Source organism: Macaca mulatta, chromosome 3 (genome assembly GCF_049350105.2).
Source record: "Macaca mulatta isolate MMU2019108-1 chromosome 3, T2T-MMU8v2.0, whole genome shotgun sequence".
NCBI lineage: Eukaryota > Metazoa > Chordata > Mammalia > Primates > Cercopithecidae > Macaca > Macaca mulatta.
The window spans coordinates 146,227,898-146,245,827 of NC_133408.1; the positions used below are offsets into that span (position 1 = coordinate 146,227,898).

The 17,930-nt window shown below is 39.6% G+C and overlaps 1 long non-coding RNA gene across 1 annotated transcript; it reads left to right on the forward strand.

Moving 5' to 3' along the window:
* The first annotated feature begins 969 nt into the window (after positions 1 to 969).
* LOC114677008 (uncharacterized) lies at positions 970 to 3,381 on the forward strand. Its single transcript, XR_003728297.2, has 2 exons — positions 970 to 1,171; positions 1,590 to 3,381. It is a non-coding gene; the product is annotated as an uncharacterized LOC114677008 (long non-coding RNA).
* The last annotated feature ends 14,549 nt before the right edge of the window (positions 3,382 to 17,930 follow it).

Below are 17,930 nucleotides of genomic sequence, written 5' to 3' on the forward strand. Positions count from 1 at the left end.
CAAACTCAGGCAGGAAAAGGAGTTTTTAACAATTTGTCACTAATTTTTTAGCCACTTTTCTGGGAAGTTAAATACATATTTAGGTTACTGCTGTTGTTTCATTCGCATGAGGTTAAGAAGCATCTCACCACCTTCATTTAAGGAGGTAAACACGCCTCATTTGCAGCTGCTTCAGTTCAATGAATGCAGGGGGTACTGTACCTCTTTATATAAATTGTTCCATCTCCCTTTCAGGTCTCACCCTTTTTGCAAAGTCCCATATCTCGCATTATTCCTGGGAAGCTAGTTCCATTTTCTCTTTAACTCAGTCTCACAGATTTAATTTTTCCCAAAGGCAACCCCAAGCTGCTGCCCAAACAATTCTGAAGGTATCCAAAGTGGACTTCTTATAAGTGTCACCACTGAGGCCAAAGGACTCTCCAGAGGGATTCAGTCAATATTTTTTTCCTAGACAACGGCATTACCTAACTCAAAGCAGGTAGGAGCATTAGGGAAAAGGAACAGGAACTGGGAATGTCATCTTCATGTTGGCCTCTGCTCCCTTGTGGTAAGCAGGGCAGGTGTTCTTGGCAACAGGGCTGGCATCTTTGCCAGCTGTCTCTGTCTGACCTCCACATCTTCCTACTTTCTCCCAGAAGACTTTGTTTCCTTAGTGGGTATTTGTGTCTTGTCTCTGTTAACTTTAGAGAGAGATGAGGAGAGTTTTGGCCAAGGAAAGTCTTATTTTACATTCTTTTCTAGGAGTGAGTGTTTGGTTTCTGCTCTGGAGGTGCTTGAGAAGGGCAATAGATCTTATCTCCAAGTCTTATTTTCTAAAGAGGTTCCAAGCCATCCATACGCATGATGTGAGTAGGAATCTTTCTCAGATACTAAGTGGAAACTGATATTCACAAGCAACGTTCTAAGTTTGCCAAATGGCAAAGCCTGTGGGACAGGGGGCATGAGAACTAACCACACCTCTCTAAACAGCTCCAGCATCCCAGCAGCCATTTCCTGCTGACCGCTGAGCAGGAAGAGCACGTGACCCTGGCTGGAGCCGGCAAGAGGGTGGAGATGATCAGAAATCCTTTCACTGTCAAATTCAGAGAAGAAACATGCTGAGAAGAGGCATTTCCTATGCCAGGGCTACCTGTGCCTTGAGGAATACATGTAGGAGACACTATTTGAAAAGGTAAATCATTTATCAAATTCTAGGGGAAAAGTATTAGGATAGAGTGGCTTGTGGAAAACTGAGAGGGAAATTCACCTCAGAAAATGGGAGGTTTATTTAAAGCAGAAAATTACAATAGTATTATTTTAGAAAGAGTGTGTGTGTGTGTGTGTGTGTGTCTATACCTTCATTAATACTAAGTACTCTTCAGAACACTAAATATGATCTTCCCAACCTTAAATTCAGAAGGGAGCCATTTCCCAGTTTATTTCAAACAGCCCCAATTATCAGATAAATATTTTTTCTAAGTCGCCACTTTGGTGGAACAACCAAAGCAGAGATAGTGCTGGGCCCTCTAATCAACTGAACAGTGGCTTCAAAAAGATAGATCAAAGTTATAATCTCCTGCAACTGTGCATGTGACTTTCTTTGGAAATAGGATCTTGCAGGTGTGATGAAGGCAAGGATTTTAAGACGAGATCATCCTAAATGTGGATGGGTGAGTCCTACACCTGATGACTGGTGTGCTTCTAAGGGAAACAAAAGGGAAATGTAACACAGGGACACCTGGAAGGTCATGTGAAGGTGAAGGCTGACATTGGAGTTATGTTGCCACAAGCCAAGGAATGACAGGGTTGCTAGCAACCACAAGAACTGAGAAGCCAGCCATGGAACGAATTCTTCCTCAGCCTCCAGAAGGAACTCACCCTGCTGACACTTTGATTTCAGACTCTGGCCTCCAGAACTGTGAAAGAACAACTGTGTGCTGTTTTAAGCCATCCAGTTTGTGGTAATGTGTTACAACAATCCAAGGAAACTAATAGAAACCCCACGCCTTGGGTCTGAGCATAGAAGTAAATTGGAAATGACTTACATTGCCTTGACATACTGGAATAACCTGTTTTTCCAGACCTATGTGACAATTAAAACTGAATAATTTCTTTCATTCTTTTTTAAGGGACAGGGCCTCCTCGCTCTGTCGCCCAGGCTGGAGTGCTGTGGTGCTATGACAGCTCACTGCAGCCTTGAACTTCCAAGCTCGGGTGATCTTCCCATTTCACTCTCCCGAGTAGCTGGGACTGCAGGCGCACTGCCGTATCTGGCTAATTTTTAAATTTTTTGTAGAGACAGGGGTCTCCCTGTGTTGCCCAAACTGGTCTCAAACTTCTGGCCTCAAGCAATCCTCACTCCACAGCCTCCCAAAGTGCTAGGGGTACAGGGATGAACCATCTCAACTGGCCTCAAAAAGAATAATTTCTATATTAGACAGAAGACACATGTTTAAATTCTAGCAATCTTGCCTGAAATCTCTGCAAAATTAAAGTAAGGGGCAAGAGGGAAGGCCTAAACTTATACTCTTGGTGAATTCGGGATGCACCAGGGTTTTATTTGCAGGAAGGCCCTGAGAAGCCTCATGTGGACAGTGGTTGGATCCTGTGGAAGTCTCCAGGGCTAAGCCTCTAAGTAAGTGGAGACCAGGGACTGCTCCTTCATCTCCAGGACAATATACAGATGGAGAAGTGACTGGCACCAGGGAAGAAGGAGGGAGTAAAGGGAAACAGGCTTAGACTGAAAATGGGGACAGTGTTAGGGTACAGTCCAATTTTGCATCTTTCCACCCCATTTTATGGTCCTCCTTCTTGCATTGGGTAATTAGAGAGGGCATGACAATGGACCGAAACACAAGTCAAATGATTGATTCAGGCACCAGTGGAGAAGAGGCTGTAAATGCAAGGTTCTGTTGTGGACTGATGGACAAGTAGAAGAAGAGTTGTTGCCCCACTTGGGCAGGATGACTGATTGAGCAGAGCAAGAAGTAGCCACAATTCTGGGTAGAAGCAGCCATTTGTAACCTTGGCTCAGCAGTAAAGCACCATCCATGTCCAGGAGGGATATAAAAATATTGACCAGAAGAAAACAAGGGTAATTGCACTATCTTAAGCCTCATTAGAAAAACCCCACGGACCGTTTAACCATATGGAATGATTTGAGGGCAGCAATTGCATTAGCTAATGGAATCCAGAGCAAAAGTTCATTGCTTCAACTCATATTCCACTCTGCACACCTACACACACCCCACACTCCAGCCCCCACAACCGTACATTTAAAGGCTGGGGTGACCTGCAGAAGCTTGGTTCACTTTATATGGTACAGAGTTAAGCCTCAAGATATCTGCTCCTGTATAACTCTATGATTCTATAAAATAAATTGTGGTGCAATGTTCTATGATTGATGGGTGTTACAAGCCATCTGGCTCGTTAAATTAAAAACCTGGAAGTCAATGGAGACTCCCTGCCTCCTTTGTATCTGTCATTTCTTGGCCAGATCTTGTTCATTCTGCCATCTCAATTTCTTTTAAATCTATCCTTTCCTATCTTGCACTTCAGTTTGTCTTTCTCTTGCATCATCCTTACTCATCTCCTTGCTTTTTGTCCCACTCCCCCTAGGCCTATCTTCCCCAGGCCTGCCAGAGGGATCCTGCAAAAAAGCAAATCTGATCATATCCCAGCTCTCAGACCCCTCCACTCCATGTCCGTCAGCTCCAGGAGGTGCCTTCCAAGGCCTGAAGGTTGACAGGTTCCCCAGGATCCCCAGGGCCAGCCTACTCTGCAGTTTTACCTCCCATCCCCCACTTCTGCCAATTCTCAGCAGGTTTCTCCCCTGCTTCATCCCCTAAATGTTACCTTCCAGTGATATTATTGATCACCTTCTGAGCATGCCATGCCTGCCTGTGACTTTCCACACAGTTTCCCTGAGTCGGGAAATGTTCTTTTTGCTTGACAACCTGGCAAACTCTGGTTAGCTTTCCAACTCAGCTAGGACCAGAGCCTTCTCTTATCTTACCTTTACATCTACCCACCACACCCCTGAATTAATTTAACCTCTCCTCCCTCTCTACTACCTCTTTAAGTTAAACATAATCCTTTGCTGGTACCTGTTACACAAGTGTGAGAATTGAGTATTCTTATTGTTTAAAGGCCCACTTCCTTACTAGAGTGGAGTTTTGTTTTATGTTTTTTTGCTTTTTGTTTTTTGCTTTTTGTTTGTTAGTTTGTTTGTTTTGTTTTGTTTTGTTTTGAGATGGAGTCTCTCTCTGTTACCAGGCTGTAGTGCAGTGGCTCGATCTTGGCTCACTGCAACCTCCGCCTCCTGAGTTCAAGTGATTCTCCTGCCTCAGCCTCCTGAGTAGCTGGGACTACAGGCACCCGCCACCATGCCCAGCTAATTTTTGTATTTTTAATAGAGATGGGGTTTTACCATGTTGGCCAGGATGGTCTCAATCTCTTGACCTCATGATCCACCTGCCTCGGCCTCCCAAAGTGCTTGGATTACAGGAGTAAGCCACCGTGCCCGACTTAGAGTTGAGTTTTTTAAGAGCAGAGCTGCACAGTGTGTACACAATAAATGATTGCTAAATAAAATATGTTAAAGAATCAGCCGACTAAATCTTTGATCCTAATTATAAATTCCTGTTAATCAAGGAATTTTTACATTTTCAAGGGACTTCAGGCTCCATCTAGTCCTGTCTCTTAGCCAATTGTATTAAAATATCAGGATTTGGGGCCTGGGCATCAGTGTTGTTTTTTTTTTAAAGCTCTCTAGCTAGACAAAAGGACTTCAAAACTATTAGCAGCCAAAGTTGAAATGCTCTGATCATGTCTACTCACCTGTGGGTGGGCAGTGACTTCCTATACCCATGCCTAGAAGATAGACATCTTGTTCTTCTTATTTTTTGGAATTTCTGGAGATGCAATTCCTGAATCTCCCTTGCCTTATAAAGCAATTTTCTGCTTTAAAATAAATAAACAAAATCAAGTGTCAAAAAATCCTTGTAGCTCTCCTAATTCACTTTTTCAAACAAAAGATTGTTTTATAATTCTTACATGGCTTTGAAGTCCTTCTCTGGCCATCTGATCTTTTGTCCCCTGTTTGGCATGACATTCCTTTAATTTGCTATGTCTTTGAGAAATAGTTTTAGCATTACTGTTTCCTAAGAAGTTTGGGGTCATAACAGAACGAGCTGACCCGCAGATAGTTTCTTTTTAGCCTAGAGATTCTCATCCAAGCCTGATAGCAAGTAGTAATACTCAATTTCTTTTTTCTTCTCCAGCACTTTTCTATGGTCTTGGGCAAATCATTTTTTTCAGGGAAGACCCCAGCTATCAAACGTTTGTTTGGTTACAAATATTTCTTAGCTCCCAAGCAAAAGCAGAGCCTTTAACATGGAGCCTTTAACATCCTGGGATGCAAAACTCTGAGATGTTTGCTGGGCATTCTTCAGTTTTGGAAAGTGAAGGAGGGCATCTGAGGGGACCATCTGGAAGCAACAATGATTATGAGATCACTTGGGAGGCTTTTGAATCTGAAAACCTGCACGTAAATGCCACGTTCTGTCATTAATTTAAGAAATCACCACCTCTTTTCTAAAACTTTAAAATTTTATGCGCCAAACAGAACTCGCCTGCCCTTTCAAATCATGCCCGTGACAGCAGAAGTGCAGAAGTCGGCTCTGACTTCTCATTTTGCCCATTCTCCAAGGGTCTGTTTGCATTGGTCCCTGCCCATTTCTCCCCTGCTGCTCCCTCCTTCATCCACAGCCAGGTCTCACCCAGTGAAGAAATCCACTTAGCTAGCTCTCCTTCTTGTATTGGCTTTCTCATGCTGCTGCAACAAATTACCAGAATTTGGTGGCTGTAAACAACACAGATACATTTCTAGGGGTCAGAAATCTGAAATGGCTCTTAGAGGACTAAAATCAAGGTGTCAGCTGAGCTTCATTCCGTCTGGAAAACCCAGCACAGAATCTGTCTTTCGTTTGTTTGTTGTGTCTCTTCCAGTTTCCAGAGGCTGCAGGCATTCTTTGGCTCATGCCTCTCTTTCCATCTTCAAAGCACATCATTGCAACCTCTGCTTCCCTCATTCCAACGTCTGCTTCCATCACTCCAACCTCTACTTCCATCATTCCAACCTCTGCTTCCCTCATTCCAACCTCTGCTTCCATCATTTCAACCTCTGCTTCCCTCGTTCCAACCTCTGCTTCCATCATTCCAACCTCTGCTTCCATCGTTCCAACCTCTGCTTCCATCGTTCCAGCCTCTGCTTCCATCGTTCCAACCTCTGCTTCCATCATTCCAACCTCTGCTTTCCTCACTCCAACCTTTGCTTCCATCATTCCAACCTCTGCTTCCCTCATTCCGACCTCTGCTTCCCTCGTTCCAACCTCTGCTTCCACATTCCAACCTCTGCTTCCCTCATTCCAACCTCTGCTTCCATCATTCCAACTTGTGCTTCCATCATTCCAACTTCTGTTTCCCTCATTCCAGCTGCTGCCTCCCTCATTCCAACTTTGCTTCCATCATTCCAACTTCCGCTTCCCTCATTTCAGCCTCTGTTTCTATCATTCCAATCTCTGCTTCCATCATTCCAACCTCTGTTTCTATCATTCCAATCTCTGCTTCCATCATTCCAACCTCTGTTTCTATCATTCCAACTTCTGCTTCCATCATTCCAACCTCCGCTTCCATCATTCCAATGTCTGCTTCCATAATTCCAACCTCTGTTTCCATTGTTTCATCTCATTCTTCTGTTTTTGACTCTCCTGCCTCCCTCTTATGAGGCCCCTTGTGATTACACTGGGCATATTCAAATAACCCAGGATAATCTTCTCATCTCGAGATTCTTAATCACATCAGTAAAGTCCCTTTTTGCCATGTAAGTCTACGTATTCACAGGTTTCAGGGATTACAATATGAATCTTTGGTGGGGGTTGGGGAGAATTGCATAATTCTGTTTACCATTCGTCCTGAAGCTTTCTAGCTAAGCACAATTTTAATCACTTGCTCCTTTTACTGCTAAAAGGTATTGAGTTGAATATGTCCCCCACCATGTCCACCCAGGAACTCAGAATGTGCCTTTTTTTGGAAATAAAAGATAGACATCATATTCTTCTTCCTATTTCTTAAAATCTCTGGAGATGCAATTCCTGAACCTCCCCTACCTTATAATTTTCTGCTTTAAAATGAATAAATAAAATTTTATCAAAAGAAACTTGTCACTGTCATAATTCATTTTTCAAATAAAGGATTCATTTTATAATTTTAACATAGTTTCTTGCAGGTATATTAGATAAAGATAAGGTCATCCTGGATTTAGGTAGGCCCTAAATCCAATGTGACTGATGTCATTATCAGAAGGGGAGATGTACACACAGACAGACACACAGGAAAGAAGGCTTTGAGACAGTGGAGGTAGATTCCAGTGATGCAGCTACAAGCCCAGGAATACTGAGGGATTGCCGGCAACTAACAGAAGCTAGAAAAAGGCAAGGAATGATTATTTTCTAAAGGCCTCAGAGGAAGCATGGTCCTACCGACACCTTGATTTTGGACTTCTAGCTTCTGGCACTGTGGGAGAACACATTTTTGTTTCTCTTAAGTCCCCAGTTTGTGTTATTTTGTTATGGCAGCCCTAGAAAACTAATACAGTTGTGTTGGAAAAAGAGGCACCCACTTTTGTTCATAGTCCATTTTTTTCACGACAGTTTGACATACCAGCTGACAACCCGTAAGAGCTTTCTTTGTTCCATTTGTAATATACAAAGATCTTTAGAAATTATCCATCCTGTCCCTGGGGTTTTCCAGTTGAAACCTCAGACTGTCTTCTAGCATAGAAGAAATCAAGTGTTCTAGATCAGAGATTGGAAAAGTTTCTGTAAGGAGACAGATAGTAGATATTTCAGGCTTTGCAGACCAAGAGGCAAAATGTTATATAACTACTTATAAAACAAGAAAGAAAACACATTTTCATGCATTTTTTTACTGACAAAATTTAAAATATAAAAATAATTGAGTATAATTTTTTTGTAGTACAGGTCTAATAATGACTGGAATTCTTTTGGGGGTAATAACATTTCACTGCATTGGGATTCAAATGTGATTGGCCCATTATCAATGCTGATTGCTAATGTTCATTTGTTAATGCTGATCTATACTGAGATTGTATCTCATTGAGAATTGCAATTCCATGGGTGAATGAGTATTTCATCTTTGAAAATGTCTTTTTACACAGATAAGATTTGCTAAATACTAATATTGGTTCATGAGCATATGATTTTAATTGAGCATATTGATCACTTGAAAGGCATTTGCAGGGTTCTATTACATGTTTCCCTTGATATTTTTAGCATATCATTACATTGCAAATTAATAGCTTCCAGTTGAAGGTTCGATGGAAGCCCTTCAATTGTTCAGTTAAATGGATTTTGAAATATGGAAATTTGTTTTGCCCTGGCTTTGAGTCCAAAAGATGCTACTGAGACTGCAGTTAGAACTCAGAAAATATATCCACTGCAAATTTGCAAGGAAAATTGCATGGAGATCTCAATTCTTGTTTTATCTTTTAGTAACACTGGAAGTGTATAGGGCAGGTTGACATTCAAGTAATGTTAGTTGTTGAAATGACTTTACTGCAGTATAAATTTCTTATGTGAGCACTGCTTGGCCTTGTAATTTTAGGTGAAATTCATTAAGAAACACTATGAAGTATGCAGCAAAAACTAATTTCTAAAGCCACTTAGTGTTCCTTACTAGTGGCTGAAGACCATTCTCATTTTAAACAATTTCAACTTCAGCCCTGAGCTCAAAAAAATCACAATAAAACGTTACCACTGCTGAATCACTGAATTTCTGTGTGGTATATAGCAAGTCATGATATTCAGCTTCTCTTTCTAACAAAAATTCATGGAACTGATTGTGGTTATGTCTATGAGAGTGAATGAGTCCACCATTGAAACTTGGATCAATGACAGATGCCAGATAAAAATATTTTCAGCAAAGAACCCCCTAATAAATAACACAATAAATAACTGTAGATTTTAAATGCCTTACCTTTTCTCAAGCTTTGTAAATTTATCCAACTAAGCATTTTGCAGCTTCATATATATTTTTACTATCATCAAGTGTGACATATCGTAGTAGATTCTGTCTCAGATTGTACTGGATTAGTATTTTCTCAAACTCTTTGAAAATCTCTTACAATTTCACACATATTTTTACTGCCATCAGGTTTGATATATCTTAGCAGATTCTACCGCAGGTTGTACTAAATTAGTGTTTTCTCAAATTCTTTCAAAATATTCTCACCTCTAGTTGCTCCATGCAGACTATTTATAGAAGCTAATTCTTCAGTCACTTCCAAATTGGCATTGACTCCTTGAATAAATAACAACTGAGCAGTATCAGTAATATCGTGGGCTCATAAGGAACCAAGAAAAACCACTCCAAATTATTTGTCTGGTTTTTTGTTTTGTTTTGTTTTGTTTTTTTAATTGACTATTGATGTCACTTCCAATGTCCTCAACTCTCTGAGCAATTGTTCTTACTGGAAGGCTAAAGGTCTCAAACAAGTTTGTTTTCCCTGGACATACTTCTTTGGCTGTTGTAATCAATCTCAATTTAGTTAACTCACCATGAGTAAACAGCTTTTCTTGCTTGGCTAACAAATAAGCCACTCAGAAACTTTCTTTGGTTGCAAGCTCATTTTCATTTTTTATTCTTGTGAAGAAATTATGCTCTGATGAAAAATTCTATTTTAAAGTTTTCTAATCATTGCTTTCCTGTAAGCTAAGAATGTCATGATGATTGTTCAGTCTGGTTATGTTGACATCTATTATATTCTTTTAGCATAACGATAGTGTCATTGCATAGAAAGCAAAATGTTTTGCCAAGTAATTCTATTATATAGCAAATTAATCCACACTCCACTGTGTCTTAAAAGCTTGATATTCAAAGTCTACTTTTTCTTTCTTGTTATCAATTGATGGGTATTTACTGTTAATAATTAATAAGAAATAAATTTAAAAGGGGGAAGAGAGGAAGGAAGGAAGGAAGGAAGGAAGGAAGGAAGGAAGGAAGGAAAGAAGGAAGAAAGGAAGGGGGAGGGGGAGGGAGGGGAAGGGGAGGGGGAAGGGAAGGGGAGGGAGGGGGAAGGGGGAGGAGAGAAACAAAAACAAAGAAAGAGGCCAGGCACAGTGGCTCATGCCTGTAATCCCAACACTTTGGGAAGCTGAGGCAGGCGGATCACCCGAGGTCAGGAGTTCTTCAAGACCAGCCTGGCCAGTATGGTGAAACCCTGTCTCTACTAAAAGTACAAAAATTAGCTGGGCGTGGTGACATGCACCTGTAAGCCCAGCTACTCGGGAGGCTATGGCAGGAGAATTGCTTGAACCCAGAAGGTGTAGGTTTCAATGAGCCTAGATCATGCCACTGCACTGCAGCCTGGGTAACACAGCAAGACTCTGTCAAAAGAAAAAGAAAGAAAGAAAGAGAGAGAGAAAGAAAGAAAAGAGAAAATAAAAGAAAGAAAGAGAAGGAGGGAGGGAGGAATGCCACTGTATGATGCTTGAAATGCAGTTGAATTTTAACTTTCACTGCAATTTATAGCATTCCAAGAAGTAGTGCAAAGTGATGAGCACCATATACTGTCTCTGCCACAGCTACTCAACTTTGCCATTATAGTGTGAAAGCACATAGACAATAGGGAAACAAATGAGCATGACTGAGCTCCAATAAATTTTATTTGTGGACCGTGAAATTTGAATCTCATAACTTTCATGTGTCATGAAATACTCTTATTTATATTTTCCCTAATCTTTTATAAATATAAAAATCATTTTTATTCTATGGGCATATAAAAACAGGTGGTCTGCCAGTTGTGGCTGGTGGGCTACAGTTTGCTGACTCCTATATAGATCATTAGGTCATTTCCAAAGTTCATCCAGCTCTGTGAGCCTAAGATGCCCTTGAGACAGTAATCATCCTAGTTACTTCCTTTATTCAGGGCACCTGTCCACTTCTGTCTACCTGAATATTTCAAAGAAAGGGATATGCAATTTGCCTTACAACTTAACTTTTTTTAACCATTTCATCTACTTTTATTTACTTTTGCCAAATTTATTCTTAGTTTGCTTTCTAATTGTTTACTTATTTTAAGCAACAAAAAGCACAAAGGTGATAGCCATAGTGTTACATCATTTGGGATCCATACGAAGGAAGTGTCTTTTCTGATCTATTCATGCCCTAAAAATATACATTCCATGACAGTCCCAGAGGCTTCTCAATCCCACAAATGACTTAAGAACCAAAGTTCAAAGACAGACTAGTAGTTGTCAGGGATTGCAGACAGAGAGAGAAATTAACTACAAAGAAACAGCACAAGGGAATTTGGTGGTGTGAGGATAGCAGAACTGCCTATGTCTTGTTAGTGATGATGGCTACAAGATTCTATGCATTTGTCAAAACTCACAAAACTTTACACCAAAAGAGTGAAGTTTACCATATGTAAATCTTAAAAGTGAGTAATAAAGAAACAAAATGTAGCAGGGACATTGATTTGAGCTCCAACATGTTAAGAACTTGGAAGTCATCTAGGACATCAAAAGGAGAAAATTAATAGAGAAAATCCATAAATCCAAAAAATGGTTCTTTGAAAACATCAATCAAATTGAAGAACTTCTAGCCAGGCTAACCAAGAAAAAAAGGGCATAAATTGCTAGTATCACAAATGAAATAAAAATAATCACTACTAATTCCATGAACATTAAAAGGATAATAATAAAAGAATGCTATGAACAATTCCATGGCCACAAATTTAAGAGAGATACTGGTCTATAGTTTCTCTTGCTTATAATGTCTTTATTTGGTTTTGTTATTAGGGTAGTGTTGGCTAATTCTATGCTAACTTAAATGAAATGGACCAAATCTTTAAAACACATAAACTACTAAAATTCACACAAAGAGAAGTAGATAATTTGGGTAGTCCTATCTTTTTAAATAAATTTAATCAAGAAGTAATAATCTTAAAAAAAAAAAAAAAGCACCAGGCCCAGATGGTTTCACTGGTTGAGTTTATCAAACATTTAAGTAAAAATGATACTAGTTCTCTACAATCTCTTCCTGAAAACAAAAGCAGAGGGAACACTTCCAACTCATTTTATAAAGCCAACACTACCCTAATAACAAAACCAAATAAAAACATTATAAGCAAGAGAAACTACAGACCAATATCTCTCTTGCACATAGATGCAAAATTTCTCAATAAAATATTAGTAAGTTAAATCTAACTATGTATAAAAAGAATTATACAACATGATCAAGTGAGACTTCTTCCAGGTATGCAAGTGTATTAGTCAGGATTCTCTAGAGGGACAGAACTAATGGGATATATATATACACATATATATATATACACACACACACACATATATATATACACACACACACACACATATATATATATATAAAGGGGAGTTCATTAAGTATTAACTCACATGATCACAAGGTCCTACAATAGGCCATCTACAAGCTGAGGAGCAAGGAAAGTCAGTCTGAGTCCCATAACTGAAGAACTTGAAGTCCACTGTTCAAGAGCAGGAAGCATCCAGCATGGGAGAAAGATGTAGGCTGGGAGGCTAGGCCAGTCTAGTCTTTTCAAATTTTTCTGACTGCTTTATATTCCAGTCATGCTGGCAGCTGATTAGATGGTACTCACCCAGATTAAGGGTGGGTTTGCCTTTCCCAGCCCATTGACTCAAAAGTTAATCTCCTTTGGCAACATCCTCACAGACACACCCAGGATCAACACTTTGCATCCTTCAATCCAGTTAAATTGACACTCAGTATTAACCATCACAGCAATCTACTTTAACATTTCAGAACCAGTTAATGTAATCTATTCCATCAGGCTAAAGAAGGAAAATCATATGGTCACACCCACAGATGCAGAAAAGCATTTGGCAAAATCCAATACTTTTGCATAATTTAAAAAGAGAACAAAAACAAAACTCTCAGCAAACTAGGAATAGGGGGGATCTTCCTCAACTTGATAAAGAGCATGTAAGACATACCAATAAAAGTTATATTTAATGGTAAGAAATGAAACACTTTCTGAAATTATCCTATAGCCTGTTATAAAGAAGCCAGGTAGGTGAAAGACATCTAAAAAGATCACTTTCCTTGTAATCTCTTTAGACGTTTACAAACCAAAACAAAAAAACACGTGTTGGTTCTTCCTCTTTCTGTATTGTCACTTCTTAGAATGGGATCAATAGCCCTCAAATATATCATTCCCTTCCCTCACCCATCAAACCATTTATTTAGGCTCTCTAAGCAAAGATCCATCTTTGAACTATCTTTTTACCTACCTGTGGTGTAACACACTCACTCCTCCCAAACTTTCAACTTTCAAAGTCCACACCTTCCAAGGTACCCTTTTAACAACTTCCCCATTTAAATTATATTCACTCCTAAGATACAGATTCTATGCCTTTCCTACATAAAAACATGATCAGCTTGATTTTGAATAAAAACTATTCATAAATAGGATACATGTTTCTTCTTCCCATAGCACAGCACTTTAGAGCCTATACTAATTGATAGAGATGATAACAAATCAGGACACAAAGAACAATTCTGGTCTGTTGAAGCTTTTCTAGCTCAGCTCTGACACAGTCAACAGCTTGTGATTCTATCTTAAACTAGGTTCAAGAAAATGCAGCCAGTCAGATATTTAGAGTATAAAACTTTCAGACACTGAAGGGTACCTTATGTTGTCAGAGGGAAGTCATGTGCCATCTCAGAGTTTACTTCTTCATTATTGTTAGAGGCATTCAAACCAGTGACTCCATCTTAAATAGCGACTGGGTAAAATAAGGCTGAGACCTAATGGGCTACATTCCCAGGTGGTTAAGGCATTCTTAGTCACAGGATAACATAGGAGGTTGGCACAAGATACACATCACCAAGACCTTGCTGATAAAGTAAAGAAGCTGGCCAAATCCCACCAAAACCAAGATGGTGACAAAAGTGACCTCTAGTCATCTTCACTTCACTCATTATATGCTAATTATATAATGTATTAGCATGCTAAAAGACACTCCCACCAGTGCCATTGACAGTTTACACATGCCATGTCAATGTCAGGAAGTTACCCTATATGGTCTAAAAAGGGGAGGAACCCTCAGTCCTGAGAATTGCCCACCCCTTTCCTGGAAAACTCATGAATAATCCACCCTTATTTAGCATATAATCAAGAACTAATAATAAGTATAAGCAGCCAAGCAGCCCATGCCTCTGCTCTACCTGTGAAGAAGCCATTCTTTTATTCCTTTACTTTCTTAATAAACTTGTTTTCACTTTACTCTATGGGTTAGCTTTGAATTCCTTGTTGTACAAGACCCAAGAACCCTCTCTGGGGATCTGGATTCAGACCACTTTCAGGTAACATTACACATAGTTAAAATATTACCTGCAAATAGCATGTCTGTCCTTATATTCTGTTGATTTTTTGGTTCTATAGGGTAAAATCCAAAGTTGCATAAATAATGGGTGATGCCACAGATCTTCATTGTCAGTCAATTGCTTAGATGTGAGTTTCAAAACCATGGTTGTCTGGACAGCTAAAACTGGCTGAATGCAGGGAGTTTCCAATTTCCACAAATGGGAATTGATGGACAGAGTCAGCTAAGGAAACCAGCCTGAAAGCATGATGTTTCTGGAACCTCAAAGATAAGCCATCAGCAAGCTGAAGAGTCACTGGGAACAGGTTATGCTTTAAATGGTTCATATATAGGTGCTTCTTAAATATAGCTTCAATATAGACTCCACCTAATAACAAATGAATGGCACAGGGAGTAAAACTGAATCACAGCAATGACAGCAATCTTTCCAGTAAAGAAGATACCAGGGAGATTATATACGCTGTACAAGCTGTACACTTGACAACTCTAGGGGTTGCCATTTACATTGTATTCCATGTAAATCATGCCTCCTAGAGATGTGCAGTGCACAACTTGTGCAAACATAAGCAGAAAACCCCAAAAGATTCTGTCATTAGTATGTAATAAAAAAGCATGTGATAGAGCACAAATTTTATGTCTGAAGTTATAAGCATTATGAATTGTATTGATTTAAAAGAAAAAGACTGATAAATTGGATTTTGTAAAATTAAAAGTTTTGCTTTATGAAGGACACCTGTATGAGAACAAAAAGACAAGCTACAGACTGGGAGAAAATATTTGCAAATCACATATCCAGCAAAGATCTTTTATCCAGAATATTATATACACAAGTGCATGAAAAGAAGCTTAGCAGTATTAACATTTAGGGAAATAAGGTGCCCTTATATATGTAAAAGAATGGCACATATATATATATATATATATATATATATTTTTTTTTTTTGGAAGACAAAACCAAATACTGGCAAGGATGTTGAGCAACTGTAACTCTCATGCACTGCTGGTGGGATGCAAAATGGTACACCCACCGTGGAAAAACAGTTTGGCAGTTTCTAATAAAGTCAAACATGTTTATCATATGACCTCCCTCCAGGGTATTTACTCTAGAGAGGTGGAAACATGTTCACACAAAAACCCGTACACAGATGTTTACAGCAGCTCTATTCATAATTGACTAAAACTGGAAATAACACAAATGTCATTCAACAAGTGAATGGTTAAACAAACTCTGGAATATCCAGACGATGAAATTTCACTCAGGAAAAAAAAAAAAGGGACTACTGACATGTGAATAATATGAATGTGTCTCAAGAACTATCGATATATGAATAATATGAATGCCTTTGTTTTGTATTTTTAGTAGAGATGGGGTTTCACTATGTTGGCCAGGATGGTCTCAATCTCTTGACCTCATGATCTGCCCGCCTTGGCCTCCCAAGTGCTGGGATTACAGGTGTGAGCCACTGCGCCTGACCAGAAATAGAGTTTATTCTTATACCCAGCCTATTTTATTCATTTGTGGTTCATTTCTCTGTCACCTGACCCCTAAGCCTACTGCTTCTGGCAGGTGCTAAACTAGTCCTAGTTGAATTGAATCTTTTGGCTGTTTCAACTCAGTAGCTCTTTTGACCTGTTGCCTCTGTCACGTGAATGTGGAGAAAAAGTGGGCAAAAGAGTTAACATGCTAGACTTGGCACAACAATCCTAATGTCTGGAAAAGAGCAACAACATCCCAGAGATAGCATCTATTAAACAATTAATTGGCCATTTAAGAAACATGAGCCAGAAAATAGAAGAAAGAGAATTTCCCAATGGGCTACTAAAAAAAATGCACTGGGGTTAAAAATTGAAAGAAAAATAAAACAAAAGTATTTTATCCCAATGTTATTGCAGGTGCTCCTGGATTAACTAGACAATCGTGAGGCAAGTGATTTTAAAACAAACAAAAAAATTGTAAAATAGGCACTGGTATAATTTAGCAGATAATCAGAGCTGCAGCTGAAAACTACCTTTATCTGGAAATAATTAGTGTGCCATAGCTACTCAGAGGAGCCACATTTATTGCTAATAGCTGATGCTCAGGTGGTGCTGATCATTCTATCACCAAAACTAATTAAAGGTCTTAAAAAGGAGGAGGGAAACCACACAGGGAGAGAGAGAGATGGCTGAACAGATGGGGTGGCTCAGAGGCTCCATCAAGCAGGATGCCTTCATTGCAAAGTGAACAATTAGCCTGGAAATTCAAACACACACACAAGGCCTGCAGGCCCCAGCACTAGTGCTGAGAAAATAAGGGGTCAAGCAGAAGAGCTAACAGTTATTGAGCACTTACTCTATGCCAGGCACATTACCTGATAGAAGCCTCACGATCACCTCTGTTTGCAGAAGCAGGATTTGAAGGTTAAGGAAGCTTTGTAGTCTGCCAAGCTCACACAGCTTGTAAAGTCATGCAAGTGAGCTCTACACCCAGTCATTCTGACTCTACAGCCCATGACCTTACCCACAACATACTGTCTCATGCATCCAAAATCAAGCTGTGGTGACTGCTATGGTTTAATATCTTCTCCAAAAGTCATGTTAAAATGTAATGGCCACTGTGACAGTATTAAGAAGTGGGACCTTTATGAGGTGATCCTGGTCATGAGAGCTCTGTCCTCATAAATGGATTAATATCATTATCATGGGAGTAGGCTAGTTATGTTGGATGTGGGTGACTGATAAAAGGGTAAAGTTTGGCCCTTACTTCATCCCTCCTGTCTCTGCCCCTCACTCCCTCTTGTGTGCATACTCTTTCTCACCATGTGATGCCTTCAGCCATGTGTGACACAGCAAGAAGTCCCTCACCAGATGCAGCCCCTTGGTCTTGGACTTCCCAGCCTTCAGAACTGTGGGCCAAATAAAATTTTCTTTATACATTACCCAGTCTGTGGTATTCTGCTATAGTAGCAGAATATAGACTAAGACAATAATCCTTGTGCCATTTCTGATGACCAGTTTCACAGGTACAGGTCTTGACTTACATTGAGAAATTTTCTAGTTGTAGTGCTCTCTCTCCACTCCTATTCAGAATTTACTTGTTTTCAGATCTCTGAGCTGAAATGATGTGAAAACTAAATTTGAAAAATACATAGTTGGATTAATATATCAGTATGTTATTCCCTGATCTTAGCAACTTATTTACAGCTATCAGAAATATAATATGATGATAGAAAGACATATTGTGTCTAATTTCATCCACTGAGGCCAAACCCTGGAAGAAAAGTTTTGCGGCCAGCACTTGTTTTTCTCCAGTCATTTATCCACATCACATGAAGAGCTGCCTGCTTTGTCTATGTGTAGGCTTGCTGGTAATTTTACTTCAGGTTTCAAGAAACAGAGACCCATTCAAGCTGTCTTAAGTAACAGGGGTTTGTTGTAAGGGTGAATGTGGAAAAATACAGGATTCTCAACTACTGGATCACATTACAGAGAAAAAGAGGAACCACA